This window comes from Danio aesculapii, chromosome 15 (assembly GCF_903798145.1).
Source record: "Danio aesculapii chromosome 15, fDanAes4.1, whole genome shotgun sequence".
Taxonomy (NCBI): domain Eukaryota; kingdom Metazoa; phylum Chordata; class Actinopteri; order Cypriniformes; family Danionidae; genus Danio; species Danio aesculapii.
Window position 1 is genome coordinate 2,438,029 of NC_079449.1, and position 16,178 is coordinate 2,454,206.

A 16,178-nucleotide genomic window follows, 5' to 3' on the forward strand; every position below is an offset into this window, starting at 1 on the left:
TGGACGTATTTCGGGTTTTCCTCCTGTTGAAAAATTTCATAAGAACAATGTTTCGTGGCTCAATGTATTACAGCAGTGTTTTTAAAAGTCTAAACACTTTATTGATATAGTGTACAGCCAAGCACATGTGGTCAGAACACAAACGAGTCGCAGGTAATAGAGTATCAAGCGTTTCTCCCAAAATAAAGTCTGTCTGCCAGGTCTAAGCAAAGTGCTAGTAGGTGTCTGGAGCTCCGCTCACTCTCCGCCTCTTTGCCCTTGTTTGGTATCCCGCCGTGGGTGCGATGACGCGTGAACAAAATGGCGACGGTTGGCCACGCCTCTTCAGAAACCTATGGGTGACGTCACGGATGCTCCGTCCATATATTTTACAGTCTATGGTTCTGGTATGTAGTCAAGGGTGGCAGAAAGAGGAAGTATGTTTGGGTACATGAGCCAAAGGACTGCAGAATGACTGATGAGTGACTTTACACCAAAACTCCACCTGTTAATATCAGTTGTGTATATATGCTGGAGTCAGGGAAGTTAGATATGCACCTCCTGAATGTCATTTTTGTATTGCATTGGGGTAACGTTACCCAGAGCTCTGTCATCGAATTATTCATTTGTGTCTAATAAATTATCAATACTTTTTGACATTAGAGAAAACCCTCTCCTGACCTTTTTTTATTGAACACACATGGAATTGACTTGATATTCCAACAATACACTACGGACAATTTAGCTCACCACAATTCCCCTATAGCGCATGTGTTTGGACTGTGGGGGAAATCGGAGAACCTGGAGGAAACCCACGCCAACACTGGGAGAACATGCAAACTCCACACAGAATTGCCAACTGAAACAGCCGGGGCTCAAACCAACGGCCTACTTGTTGTGAGGCGATCGTGCTACCCATCACCCCACTGTGACGCCCACCTAGTGAATAGTCATAGAAGTAAAATAAAGTGAAGAACACATGCACAGAGCACTGAAAACTCTACTTGAAGAGCTGCTGTGCTTCACAATAGTGCATCTGTCGTTTATTTCTGACTGTTTCTCTGATTATAATAGGAAGCGTCTAGTTTTGTTGCATCACGCCGTGTGTTAAACTGTTTCTGACTGATTCCAGCGCAGGCGTGTGTGTATATGTGTCATCAACTAGGTTGCAGTCGTGCCGCAGGCTCAGATTTACGTGGATCAGTCTGACGGAGCGTTTGACACGTTCAAAATGAATGAGCTTCAATCTGACTTCGCTGAACTTTTATAAAACAAACGGAAGAAGGCATGTTCTTCACTGAGACTGAGGGATAACACTGCACACACTCACGTAGAAGTAGTTACGCTCTACAACTTTACCATACAGTTGCATTCTTTAACATTCATCCATTTTCCGTTGGCTTAGTCTCTATTTCAGGGGTCACCACAGTGGAATGAACCGCCAACTATTTATGCATATGTTTTATGCAGCGGATGCCCTTCCAGCCGCAACCAAGTACTTGGAAACACCCATACACTCTCATTCACACACATACTCATACACTACGGCCAGTTTAGCTGATTTAATTCCCCTATAGCGCATGTGTTTGGAAGGTGGGGGAAACCGGAGCATGCTAAGCTGTGCATATTAAACAAAAATAATCAGTGATCATGCTAAATTTGATTGAGCTTTTAGATGATCAATATGGGTATTGTATAGGTATTTAATTGTTATATATAATTGTTAATTGTTGTATTTAATAATTATGATATTTTACTTGATTAACATGTTGACTTGTCATTAACATACAACTTTTTCTATTTCATCTGTGAGTCTATATTTGATTATATTTTGCATTATCAATGACTTAATATGTATTTACTGATTGTAAATTCAGGTGACGCAGAGGCGCAGTAGGTAGTGCTGTCACCTCACAGCAAGAAGGTCGCTAGTTCGAGCCTCGGCTGGGTCAGTTGGCGTTTCTGTGTGGAGTTTGCATGTTGTCCCTGCGTTCGCGTGGGTTTCCTCCGGGTGCTCCGGTTTCCCCCACAGTCCAAAGACATGTGATATAGTTGAATTTGGTAGGCTAAATTGTCCATAGTGTATGAGTGCGACTGTGAGTGTATGGATGTTTCCCAGAGATGGGTTGCAGCTGGAAGGCCATCCGCAGCGTAAAACATGCTGGATAAATTAGCGGTTCATTCCGCTGTGGCGACAATATTTATAATAAACAATAAATTCAATATTTTTTACACAATTAATGACTTTTATTATGTATTCACTGATTTCTAAATTTTACATTATTATTATGCCTTTTAATATGTCCTCAAATATAAATTTGATTAAATATTACATGATCAAAATGACTTTTAATATGTCAATAAACATTCTAATTTATTTGATATTTTACATAATTAATATTACTTTAAGGTCAACAATTATTGTGTGCTTAATTATTTTTTACATAATTAAAATGGCTTAATATGTCATCAGTTATTTTAAATTTGATTATATTTTACATGATTCATATGACTTTTAATATGTCAACAAATATTTCAAGCTTTATTATGTTACATGGTTCATATGACATTTAATATGTCGACAAAAATTCTAAATTTGATTATATTTTACCTGACTAATATGACTTATACAGTGCGTCCGTAAAGTATTGATAGCGCTTCACTTGTTCCACATTTGTTTATGTTACAGCCTTTTTCCAAAATGGATTAAATTCATTTATTTCCTCAACATTCTACACACAATCCCCCATAATGACAAGGTGAAAAACAGAGTTTTTGAAATTGTTGCAAATTTATTCAAAATATACACTGAGTGACATTTCCGTGGATGTTTTCAGTCAATTCATAATATAGTTTTAATCTCTTCCTCGTTGTCCCTGGTGTTAACATTAGTAGTTAACCGGTGTTTACAAATGAACCTTTAAATGTTACTCAAGTCTTTAATGAGTCTTAAAGTGTGATTCAGAGTGAAATATGCACAGAGAGCTTTAGAAAATGTGTGACTAATGTTATTTTCACAACATTATCAGACTTGCTTCCAGTCAAAGGTGTTTCACTAACATTTTGAAGAGCTGGAGGTCGTTTGATTCATGGCTATAATTGCTGGTTTGTTTTAAAAACCCTCATGTCAAGGTTTCCTGACCCTGTACTGTACATTAGTAACAACTTTAAAAAGAAAACCTACACCTTTAAGTCACACTGTTAATGCATGATTTAACCTTTAATAAGCCTGCTGGACGTGCATATTAGACTGTTTATCTCTATGAAATATACGAATGCATCCTATTTGATATGCAAAATTTAAACTTGAGTTTACTTTATTAATTTCTCAGAAAAATCTGAATCAGTTATGATTATCAGGCAGTTAAAGGTGCATTACAGTACACTGGACCTAGTGGTTGAAGTTGGTATTGCAGTCCAAATTCAGAATATTGATTATTTGAAATTCAGAGGGAGAATTCAGCATTGCTATCAGAACTTTAAAATGTTTGTTTTGTGTTTTTTATAATTGTTGGAGCACCGTATGTGGTTCTGCTGTTTAAAACTAACCTAGAGCATCATCTAGAGTCCCGTATGCAGTTAAAACTAGCCTAGAGCGTGATCTGCTGTTAAAAACTAGCCTAAAGCATTGTCTGCTATTAAAATCCAGCATAGAGCTCCATCTGCTGTTAAAAACTAGCCAAGAGCATTGTCTGCTGTTAAAAACTAGCCTAGAGGGCCATCTAGAGTTCCCTCTGGGGCTTAAAACTAGCCTAGAGCGCCCTCTGTTCTTAAAAACTAACCTAGAGCACGGTGTACTGTTATAAACTACCTAGAGCGCCATCTGCTGTTAAAAACTAGCCAAGAGGGCCATCTGGAGTGACGTATATGGTTAAAAACTAGCCTAGCATGCCGTCCACTGTTAAACATTAGCCAAGAGCATCGTCTGCTGTTCAAAACTAGCTTCAAGCGTCATCTGCTGTTAAACACTAGCCTAGAAGGCCGTCTGATGTTAAAACTAGACTAGAGCGACATCTAGAGCACCCTCTAGGGGTTAAACACTAGCCTGGAGCACAATTTGTTGTTAAAAACTAACGTAAAGCATCATCTGCTGTTATAAACTACCCAGAGCATCGTCTGCTGTTCAAAACTAGCTTAGAGTACCATCTAAAGTTAAACACTAGCCTAGAGCGCCGTCTGATGCTAAAACTAGCCTAGAGTGACATCTAGAGCGCCCTCTAGAGCACCATCCGCTGTTAAAAACTAGCCTAGAGCACCATCTGCTGTTAAAAATTAACCTAGAGCACCATCCGCTGTTTAAAAACTAGCCTAGAGCGTCATCTGCTGTTAAAAACTAGCCTAGAGCGCCATCTGCTGTTAAAAATTAACCTAGAGCACCATCCGCTGTTAAAAACTAGCCTAGAGCGCCATCTGCTGTTAAAAACTAGCCTAGAGCGCCATCTGCTGTTAAAAATTAACCTAGAGCACCATCTGCTGTTAAAAACTAGCCTAGAGCGCCATCTGCTGTTAAAAACTAGCCTAGAGCGCCATCTGCTGTTAAAAACTAGCCTAGAGCGCCATCTGCTGTTAAAAACTAGCCTAGAGCGCCATCTGCTGTTAAAAATTAACCTAGAGCACCATCTGCTGTTAAAAACTAGCCTAGAGCGCCATCTGCTGTTAAAAACTAGCCTAAAGCGCCATCTGCTGTTAAAAACTAGCCTAGAGCGCCATCTGCTGTTAAAATTAACCTAGAGCGCCATCTGCTGTTAAAAACTAGCCTAGAGCGCCATCTGCTGTTAAAAACTAGCCTAGAGCGCCATCTGCTGTTAAAAACTAGCCTAAAGCGCCATCTGCTGTTAAAAACTAGCCTAGAGCGCCATCTGCTGTTAAAAACTAGCCTAGAGCGCCATCTGCTGTTAAAAATTAACCTAGAGCACCATCTGCTGTTAAAAACTAGCCTAGAGCGCCATCTGCTGTTAAAAACTAGCCTAGAGCGCCATCTGCTGTTAAAAACTAGCCTAGAGCGCCATCTGCTGTTAAAAATTAACCTAGAGCACCATCTGCTGTTAAAAACTAGCCTAGAGCGCCATCTGCTGTTAAAAACTAGCCTAGAGCGCCATCTGCTGTTAAAAACTAGCCTAGAGCGCCATCTGCTGTTAAAAATTAACCTAGAGCACCATCTGCTGTTAAAAACTAGCCTAGAGCGCCATCTGCTGTTAAAAACTAGCCTAGAGCACCATCTGCTGTTAAAAATTAACCTAGAGCACCATCCGCTGTTTAAAAACTAGCCTAGAGCGTCATCTGCTGTTAAAAACTAGCCTAGAGCGCCATCTGCTGTTAAAAATTAACCTAGAGCACCATCTGCTGTTAAAAACTAGCCTAGAGCGCCATCTGCTGTTAAAAACTAGCCTAGAGCGCCATCTGCTGTTAAAAATTAACCTAGAGCACCATCTGCTGTTAAAAACTAGCCTAGAGCGCCATCTGCTGTTAAAAACTAGCCTAGAGCGCCATCTGCTGTTAAAAACTAGCCTAGAGCGCCATCTGCTGTTAAAAACTAGCCTAGAGCGCCATCTGCTGTTAAAAATTAACCTAGAGCACCATCTGCTGTTAAAAACTAGCCTAGAGCGCCATCTGCTGTTAAAAACTAGCCTAAAGCGCCATCTGCTGTTAAAAACTAGCCTAGAGCGCCATCTGCTGTTAAAAATTAACCTAGAGCACCATCTGCTGTTAAAAACTAGCCTAGAGCGCCATCTGCTGTTAAAAACTAGCCTAGAGCGCCATCTGCTGTTAAAAATTAACCTAGAGCACCATCTGCTGTTAAAAACTAGCCTAGAGCGCCATCTGCTGTTAAAAACTAGCCTAAAGCGCCATCTGCTGTTAAAAACTAGCCTAGAGCGCCATCTGCTGTTAAAAATTAACCTAGAGCGCCATCTGCTGTTAAAAACTAGCCTAGAGCGCCATCTGCTGTTAAAAACTAGCCTAGAGCGCCATCTGCTGTTAAAAATTAACCTAGAGCACCATCTGCTGTTAAAAACTAGCCTAGAGCGCCATCTGCTGTTAAAAACTAGCCTAGAGCGCCATCTGCTGTTAAAAATTAACCTAGAGCACCATCTGCTGTTAAAAACTAGCCTAGAGCGCCATCTGCTGTTAAAAACTAGCCTAAAGCGCCATCTGCTGTTAAAAACTAGCCTAGAGCGCCATCTGCTGTTAAAAATTAACCTAGAGCGCCATCTGCTGTTAAAAACTAGCCTAGAGCGCCATCTGCTGTTAAAAACTAGCCTAGAGCGCCATCTGCTGTTAAAAACTAGCCTAAAGCGCCATCTGCTGTTAAAAACTAGCCTAGAGCGCCATCTGCTGTTAAAAACTAGCCTAGAGCGCCATCTGCTGTTAAAAATTAACCTAGAGCACCATCTGCTGTTAAAAACTAGCCTAGAGCGCCATCTGCTGTTAAAAACTAGCCTAGAGCGCCATCTGCTGTTAAAAACTAGCCTAGAGCGCCATCTGCTGTTAAAAATTAACCTAGAGCACCATCTGCTGTTAAAAACTAGCTTAGAGCGCCATCTGCTGTTAAAAACTAGCCTAGAGCGCCATCTGCTGTTAAAAACTAGCCTAGAGCGCCATCTGCTGTTAAAATTAACCTAGAGCGCCATCTGCTGTTAAAACTAGCCTAGAGCGCTATCTGCTGTTAAAAACTAGCCTTGAGCGCCATCTGCTGTTAAAACTAGCCTAGGGCGCCATCTGCTGTTAAAAACTAGCCTAGAGCGCCATCTGCTGTTAAAAACTAGCCTAGAGCGCCATCTGCTGTTAAAAATTAACCTAGAGCGCCATCTGCTGTTAAAAACTAGCCTAGAGCGCCATCTGCTGTTAAAAACTAGCCTAGAGCGCCATCTGCTGTTAAAAATTAACCTAGAGCACCATCTGCTGTTAAAAACTAGCCTAGAGCGCCATCTGCTGTTAAAAACTAGCCTAAAGCGCCATCTGCTGTTAAAAACTAGCCTAGAGCGCCATCTGCTGTTAAAAATTAACCTAGAGCGCCATCTGCTGTTAAAAACTAGCCTAGAGCGCCATCTGCTGTTAAAAATTAACCTAGAGCGCCATCTGCTGTTAAAAATTAGCCTAGAGCGCCATCTGCTGTTAAAAACTAGCCTAAAGCGCCATCTGCTGTTAAAAACTAGCCTAGAGCGCCATCTGCTGTTAAAAATTAACCTAGAGCGCCATCTGCTGTTAAAAACTAGCCTAGAGCGCCATCTGCTGTTAAAAACTAGCCTAGAGCGCCATCTGCTGTTAAAAACTAGCCTAGAGCGCCATCTGCTGTTAAAAATTAACCTAGAGCGCCATCTGCTGTTAAAAATTAACCTAGAGCGCCATCTGCTGTTAAAAACTAGCCTAGAGCGCCATCTGCTGTTAAAAACTAGCCTAGAGCGCCATCTGCTGTTAAAAACTAGCCTAGAGCGCCATCTGCTGTTAAAAACTAGCCTAGAGCGCCATCTGCTGTTAAAAATTAACCTAGAGCGCCATCTGCTGTTAAAAACTAGCCTAGAGCGCCATCTGCTGTTAAAAACTAGCCTAGAGCGCCATCTGCTGTTAAAAATTAACCTAGAGCACCATCTGCTGTTAAAAACTAGCCTAGAGCGCCATCTGCTGTTAAAAACTAGCCTAAAGCGCCATCTGCTGTTAAAAACTAGCCTAGAGCGCCATCTGCTGTTAAAAATTAACCTAGAGCGCCATCTGCTGTTAAAAACTAGCCTAGAGCGCCATCTGCTGTTAAAAATTAACCTAGAGCACCATCTGCTGTTAAAAACTAGCCTAGAGCGCCATCTGCTGTTAAAAACTAGCCTAAAGCGCCATCTGCTGTTAAAAACTAGCCTAGAGCGCCATCTGCTGTTAAAAATTAACCTAGAGCACCATCTGCTGTTAAAAACTAGCCTAAAGCGCTGTCTACGCTCTCAGAAATAAAGGTACGCAAGCTGTCACTTGCGTGGTACCTTTTTAAGAGGTACAAATTTGTACCCAAAAGGTCCATATTAATACCTCAAGGGTACATATCTAAAAATTACAAAAGTGTTCCATTTTATAATTTGTAGGTACTAATATATGCGTTTGAGGTACCAGTATGGACCCTTCAAGTACAAATGTGTACCTTTTGAAAAGGTAGTGACAGCTTGCGTACCTTTATTTCTGAGAGTGTAGAGTGCCACCTCAGAACAATACTACGATTTTTCCTCAAAACGAGACTGCAGATACAATTAAATCAGTCACTTTTAACAAAGGTCATACCACACACTCCTATATTCCACTATGACAGGATCTTCCAGTCCTGTCTGCGTTTACCACATGCGGGAAATCATAGAGTCCTACATATGTCAGGCTTTTGTAGGGTTGACTCTTTTCTACATTGCTGAAAATGCAAATGTGTGTGTGTATGCATGTGTATCATTTACCTGTGGACAAGTGTGTCACGTTCAGTCAGGAATAGAGTTCAGCAGCGTCTGATGGTCTGATCCGTGTTTCGTTTCTTCATAATTGGACAGGAGGGTCTAAAAAACAGCATTAGAGAGATCAGGGGAACCCAATCTTGCCGCAGGGTTTAATTTCCAGTCCTTCCATCTCTATCTGCATTCCTCACCTCTGCTGTCTTCATCTTTCCACCGAGAACAACAAAAAAAAAACCTCTGCATTTTCTCCGAGTTTAAGACGTGACTTACTAAACTTTTACCTCTTGCCTTGAGGGGATGTAGGCACACCGGTGAAATATTAGCATTAATGTCAGAGACACCAGGAAAAAGGCAATAAGTTTTTGTATTATTCTCCACTTTGGAAAGAAAGTATCATGTGAATGAATTACCGTAAGCACAGCATGACACCTAATAGCCTTAATTTCCTTCCCAAACCCACACCATTTCTGCACAGTAAACAAGAGCCGCTGTAACTAAAGGAGGTCAGGCTCATTCCAGATTTGCTTCTCATTAATCTTCATTACATTAGTTCTGTTTTCTGTTTGGGTTTTTTCTCAGTCTGGAGGTGTTGGTGGATGTCTTTCTTTATGCTTTAAGCTGTACGTGTTTCTAAGCTCATTAACCTTCACATTGCATTCAAAATCTGCAGACTGTTTTCACATTCCAGGGGCGTTTTTGACTGAAGAATTCTTGCTTTATATATATATATATATATATATAAATAATTTTCAACTAAAATGCACAACGCATCTGATCACAGAGCTGGGCAGATTCCTTGTGTATTATGATCAGAAATATAATCTCTTACTACAAATGTATGGCAATGTAATCTGACTACATTGAGATTACATTAAGATTACTTGTCTGGTGCTAAGTGTAAGGAGCTATGCGGTACTAAGTGTAAGGGGAGGAGCTATTGGATGCCAAGTAAAAGGGGAGAAGCTATCGAGCCCTTAGTGGAATGGGAGGAGCTGTTGAATGCTAAGTAGAAGGGGAGGAGCTATCAAGCACTAAGTGGAAGGGGAGGAGCTACTGGGTGGCAAGTAGAAGGGAAGAAGCTATCGAGCTCTTAGTGGAATGGGAGGAGCTGTTGGATGCTAAGTAGAAGGGGAGGAGCAATCCAGCTCTTAAGTGGAATGGGAGGAGCTGTTGGATGCTAAATAGAAGGGGAGGAGCTATTGGGTGGTAAGTTGAAAGGGAGGAGCTATGCAGTACTAAGTGTAAGAGGAGGAGCTATGTAGTGATAAGTGGAAGGGGAGGAGCTATTTGGTGCTAGGTAGAAGGGGAGGAGCTATCGAGCCCTTAGTGGAATGGGAGGAGCTGTTGGATGCTAAGTAGAAGGGGAGGAGCTATCGAGCACTAAGTGGAAGGGGAGGAGCTATTGGGTGCCAAGTAGAAGGGGAGAAGCTGTTGTTCCCTTAGTGGAATGGGAGGAGCTGTTGGATGCTAAGTGGAAGGGGAGGAGCTATTGGGTGCTAGGTAGAAGGGGAGGAGCTATTGAGTGCTAAGTAGAAGGGGAGGAGCTATTAGGTGCTAGGTAGAAGGGAAGGAGCTATGGAGTGCAAAGTAAAAGGGGAGGAGCTATTGAATGCTTAGTAGAAGGGGAGGAGCTATTACGTGCTAAGTTAAAGGGGAGGGGTTATTGGGGGGTAAGTAGAAAGGAAGGAGCTATTTGGTGCTAAGTAGAAGATCAGGAGCTTTGGGGTGCTAAGTAGAAGGAGAGAAGCTATTAGGTGCTAGGTAGAAGATGAGGAGCTAATGGGTGGTAAGTAGAAGGGGAGGAGCTATTTAGTGCTAAATAGAAGAGTAGAGGCTATTGGGCGCTAAGTAGAAGGGGAGGAACGTTTAGGTGCTAAGTGTAAGAGGAGGAGCAATTGAGTGATTAGGTGAAGGGGAGGAGCTATGTGGTGGTAAATTTAAAGGAGAGGATCTATCAGCTGCTAAGTGGAAGGGAAGGAGCTATTGGGTGATAATTAAAAGGGGAGGCGCTATTGGGTGCTAAGTGGAAAGGGAGGAGCTATTGGGTGCTAAGTGGAAAGGGAGGAGCTATTGGATAAAAAGTTGAAGGGGAGGAGCTTTTGGGTGCTAAGTGGAAGGGGAGGAGCTTTTGGGTGCTAAGTGGAAGGGGAGGAGCTTTTGGGTGCTAAGTGGAAGGGGAGGAGCTATTGGGTGCTAAGTGGAAGGGGAGGAGCTATTGGGTGCTAAGTGGAAAGGGAGGAGCTATTGGGTAAAAAGTTGAAGGGGAGGAGCTTTTGGGTGCTAAGTGGAAGGGGAGGAGCTTTTGGGTGCTAAGTGGAAGGGGAGGAGCTATTGGGTGCTAAGTGGAAAGGGAGGAGCTATTGGGTAAAAAGTTGAAGGGGAGGAGCTTTTGGGTGCTAAGTGGAAGGGGAGGAGCTTTTGGGTGCTAAGTGGAAGGGGAGGAGCTTTTGGGTGCTAAATAGAAAGGAAGGAGCTATTGGGTGCTAAGTAGAAGGGGAGGAGCTGTTAGGTGCTAAGTAAAAGGCGAGGAGCTATGGGGTGCTAAATAGAAGTGGAGGAGCTATTTTGTGCAAAGTAAAAGTAGACATTCTATTTAGTGCCAAGTAGAGGGGGAGGAGCTATTGGGTGCTAAGGAGAAGGGGAGGAGCTATTGAATGCTGAGTAGAAGGGGAGGAGCTATTGGGTGCTAAGTTTTAGGGGAGGAGTTATCTGGTGCTAAGTGGAAGGGGTGGTGCTATTGAGTGCTAAGTAGAAGAGGAGAATCTATGGGCTGCTAAGTAGAAGGCGAGGAGCTATGGGCTGCTACGTAGAAGGGGAGGAGCTATCAGGCACTAAGTAGAAGAGGAGGAGTTATCAAGCACTAAGTAGAAGGAGGGAGGTATTGAGCTGTAAGTGGAAGAGGAGGAGCAACTGGGTTCTAAGATGAATTGAAGGAGCTATTGTGCACTAAGTAGAAGGGGAGGAGCTATTGAGCACTACGTAGAAGGGGAGGGGCTATTAAGGACTATGTAGAAGGGGAGGAGCTATTGAGCACTAAGTAGAAAGGGAGGAGCTATTGAGCACTAAGTAGAAGGGGAGGAGCTATTTAGCACTAAGTATATAGCACTATTTAACACAAATACCCATACACACAACCTCATACACACATTCTCTCACACAAACACAACATCATACACACACACGTTCACACTAACACTCTCACTTGCACAGACAACCTCATACACACATACACACAACCTCATAAACACATTCTCTCACACAAACACATCATACACACACACACACACACGTTCACACTAACATTCTCACTTGCACAACCTCATACACACACAAATACCCATTTACACAACCTCATACACACATTCTCGCACACATTCTCTGTATCTTCCAGGATACAGAACAAAACAGGAGATGGGTCTGAAATACGGGAGTGTTGGCAGGTATGCACTATGGCCAATTTAGTTCATAAAATCCCCTATAACGCATGTGTTTGGACTGTTGGAGAACCGGAGGAAACCCACCCCCTCATGAGGGTGCTTACCACTGAGCCACCGTGCCGCCCAGTTATTAGAGATGAGTAGGGCCAGATGGAATGTTTTTAGCCATTTCTGCAGAGAATTTTGGTAAAAATATGCGGAGTATCATAACTAAAACCTTATCTTTAATATCTTTTTAACTTTTATTTAATGTTTAAAATGCAAATCCAATTAGATGAGATGAGAGTTATTAAAACTATTATGTTTAGAAATGTGCTGAACAAATCGTCTCTCTGTTAAACAGAAATTGGGTAAAAAAAAAAATATACAGGGGGGCTAATAATTCTGACTTCAACTGTATATGACCGGGGCATAAAGATGTGCAGGGCTGAGAGAGCGAGAGCAGAGAGAGTGAGAGACAGAGGGAAAGTGAAATCCAAATTGTGTCTCTTTGATCTGAAGCCCCTCTAGAAAGTTCTGGCATAATTGCAGCATTTCATATCAGCAGCAGAAATCAGCAGGCCTTTACAGCAACCGCAGATTGCCAGTGTGTGTGTGCGTGTGCGTGTGCGTGTGCATGCGCGTGTGTGTGAGTGAATGAGTGTGTATGGGTGTTTGCCGGTACTGGGTTGTGGCTAGAAGGGCATCCGCTGTGTAAAACATATGCTGAAATAGTTGGCAGTTCATTCAGCTGTGGCGATCGCTGATGAATAATGGGACTGAGCTGAATAAAAAATAAGAAGGGGCGGGCATGCCAGACACTACAGAGCATTTGATTGGTCAGAAGATTTGATAAAAACCTGAAGTATGAGGTGACAAAATAAACCATTGATGCATTTAGACAAACTGCAAACAGTATGTTTATGTAAGGTTTACACTCACCGGCCACTTTATTAGGTACACCTTACTAGTACTGGGTTGGACCCCCTTTTGCCTTCAGAACTGCTTTAATCCTTCATGGCATAGATTCAACAAAGTACTGGAAATATTCCTCAGAGATTTTGCTCCATATTGACATGATAGCATCACGCAGTTGCTGCAGATTTGCCAGCTGCACATCCATGATGGCAGTCTCCTGTTCCACCCAAAAGTGCTCTATTGGATTGAGCTCTGGTGACTGTGGAGGCCGTTTGAGTACAGTGAACTCATTGTCATGTTCAAGAAACCAGTCTGAGATGATTCACGCTTTATGACATGGTGTGTTATCCTGCTGGAAGTAGCCATCAGAAGATGGAGACACTGTGGTCATAAAGGGATGGACATGGTCAGCAACAATACTCAGGTAGGCTGTGGTGTTGACACCATGCTCAATTGGTACTAATGAGCCCAAAGTGTGCCAAGAGAATATCCCCCACACCATTACACCACCACCAGCCTGAACCGCTGATACAAGGCAGGATGGATCCATGCTTTCATGTTGTTGAGGCCAAATTCTGACCCGACCATCCGAATGTGGCAGCAGAAATGGAGACTCATCAGACCAGGCAACGTTTCTCCAATCTTCTATTGTCCAGTTTTGGTGAGCCTGTGTGAATTGTAGCCTCAGTTTCCTGTTATTAGCTGACAGCAGTGGCACCCGGTGTGGTCTTCTGCTGCTGCAGCCCATCCGCCTCAAGGTTGGACGTGTTGTGTGTTCAGAGATGCTCTTCTGCAGACCTCGGTTGTAACGAGTGCTTATTTGAGTTACTGTTGCCTTTCTATCAGCTGGAACCAGTCTGGCCATTCTCCTCTGGCATCAACAAGGCATTTGCGCCCCATTTCTACATGCCTAAATGCATTGAGTTGCTGCCATGTGATTGGCTGATTAGAAATTTGCATTACGAGCAGTTGGACAGGTGTACCTAACAAAGTGGCCGGTGAGTGTTTATTTTTTAAACATGAATTGTAGACTGGTTTAGAGCACACTAGATTATAGATATCATAAATTCTAACATACTGATACTAATATCTTAATTAATAGTAATTAATTTCATGTGACCTTCAACTAACAACAGCTGCTTCCTTCAATATCAATACCTGCAGCAAATCACACACAACTTAATTTATCTTCCACATTCTCACTACACTTCCTAAGTAATAAAAGCTTGACGTTGCATGCATTTCCTCCGCCTAAACTCTATTTGATTCGTTTTCATCCACACTGACTTACTTTCTGACACCATCCTCTAAATGAGGCATTGTAGGATTGAATGCTGTATCTCTGGGGGTTTTCAATTACCGGCCAGTTTAACCTGAAGCGAGTGCTGTGTTTTTATTGTATGCTAATTGAGCGTGTCCACCGTGAGCGGTCGGTTCCTCCTCCGGTGTGTGTGTGTCCGTATCGCCGGCGTCTCATTGTCCGTCCTCGCAGCAATTACCAGCGCTTTCCTGCCAGAGCCGCCAACTTTGCTCTCCGTCTGTGTCTCGCTCTGCTTTTCTCGGCTTCCTCCCAGATAACAGTTTAATTAGAGCTGGAATGGAGTTCGCTCAGCGTTAGACGGCACCCAGCCGAACGCTCCGATCGCACTACAGTATCGCAGGTTTATTAGGCCGTCGTGTCAGGGTGTGTATGAACAGCAGATATGTGTTATCAAAGCTCCGAGAACAGACACACACTTAAACATATACACAATCTAACAGTACTATGGCTACTTCCAGCAGGATAACGCACCATGTCATAAAGCATGAATCATCTCAGACTGGTTTCTTGAACATGACAATGAGTCCACTGTACTCAAATGGCCTCCACAGTCACCAGAGCTCGATCCAATAGAGCTCTTTTGGGATGTGGTGGAACGGGATCGATGTGCAGCCGACAAATCTGCAGCAACTGCGTGATGCTATCATGTCAATATGGAGCAAAATCTCTGAGGAGTATTTCCAGTAGCTTGTTAAATCTACGCCACAAAGGATTAAGGCAGTTCTGAAGGCAAAAAGAAGGTCCAACCCGGTACTAGTAAGGTGTACCTAATAAAGTGGCCGGTTAGTGTACATGAGAATTGAGGGTGGGTAAATATCTTTTCCATTCTTGTGTGAACTACTGCTTTATTACCCAGGGTGCCCCTTAAACTTGACTTGGAGAAACTTACAGGAACACGCAGTACACACTTCATGGATATCACATCCAAAAAAGCACATTAAGGGCGCTTTAAAGGTCCAAACATCAGTCTTTTCCTGCTGTACATGAGTCTCTTTCTTGTGTGCTCCGGAAATGTGTTGTGAACTGCACAGAAAGTGTGCGCAAACACACAAAAGTGTTGTGCTGGAGCTGATTTACTCAGTCCTTCATCTTCTGGCAGGGTACGAGCTGTTTTATCTGTGTGAAGAGCAATATAAGAAAGAGCGGCTCTGCGGTCTGTCCCAGGATGAACCAATCAAACAACAACCGGAGAACAACAATAGAGAGGAGCTTCAGCTTGAGCTTTATTACTTCGTCTTCTTCGTGCTCGGCGGCGCTGGTGAATCAGCACGACTGAAAACATCCACTCATTTACTGACTCACTGGAGGAAACGGGCCTTTATTGTGTCCCGTCGGCAGCACATTTACACACCTCATCTGCATGCCGTTTAATTGCAGATTTAAAAATATATCATAATTATTCCACTCTGGCAGCTGCTTTTCTTCCAGCTGGCCTTTTGGCTAAATGCTAGTCCACTGAAATGAGTGTTTATTGCTGTGGATTGTTTGGCTTTTGTGAGGGCCATTCAGCTTGTAGTGTGTCTGTAGAATGTGAATATACACTATATGACTGCATCAGCAGATGTGCCACAATAGCAGTGTTTACAGCATCATACTGTTGGATATTTATCTCACGGCAATTCGTAACTTTTTTATTTAGTGGCTAATTCGGATGAATTCGTACAATTTAATTCGTACAATTTAGTACGATTTGCTCATCCCCCAATGACGGTTGGGTTTAGGGGTGGGGTTAGGTGCCACGCCTCCTTTTTAAAATCGTACAATTTCGTACGACTGAACTCCTACGAATTCGTACGAATTAGCCACTAAACTGACAAAACGTAAATTACTTACGTTTTCTCGTGAGATCAGGCTGGATATTTTGCTAAATAAGCAGGATGAAAACATTAAGATTTGTATAAAATATGTATATCTGTAATATCTTTTCGGCTTAGTCCCTTTATTAATCAGGGGTCCCCACAGCGGAATGAACCGCCAACTTATCCAGCATATGTTTTAAGCAGCGGATGCCCTTCCAGCTGCAACCCATCACTGGGTAACACCCATACACTCTCATTCACACACATACACCACAAACAATTTACTTTATCCAGTTCACCTATAGCGCATGTGTTTGGACTGTGGGGGAAA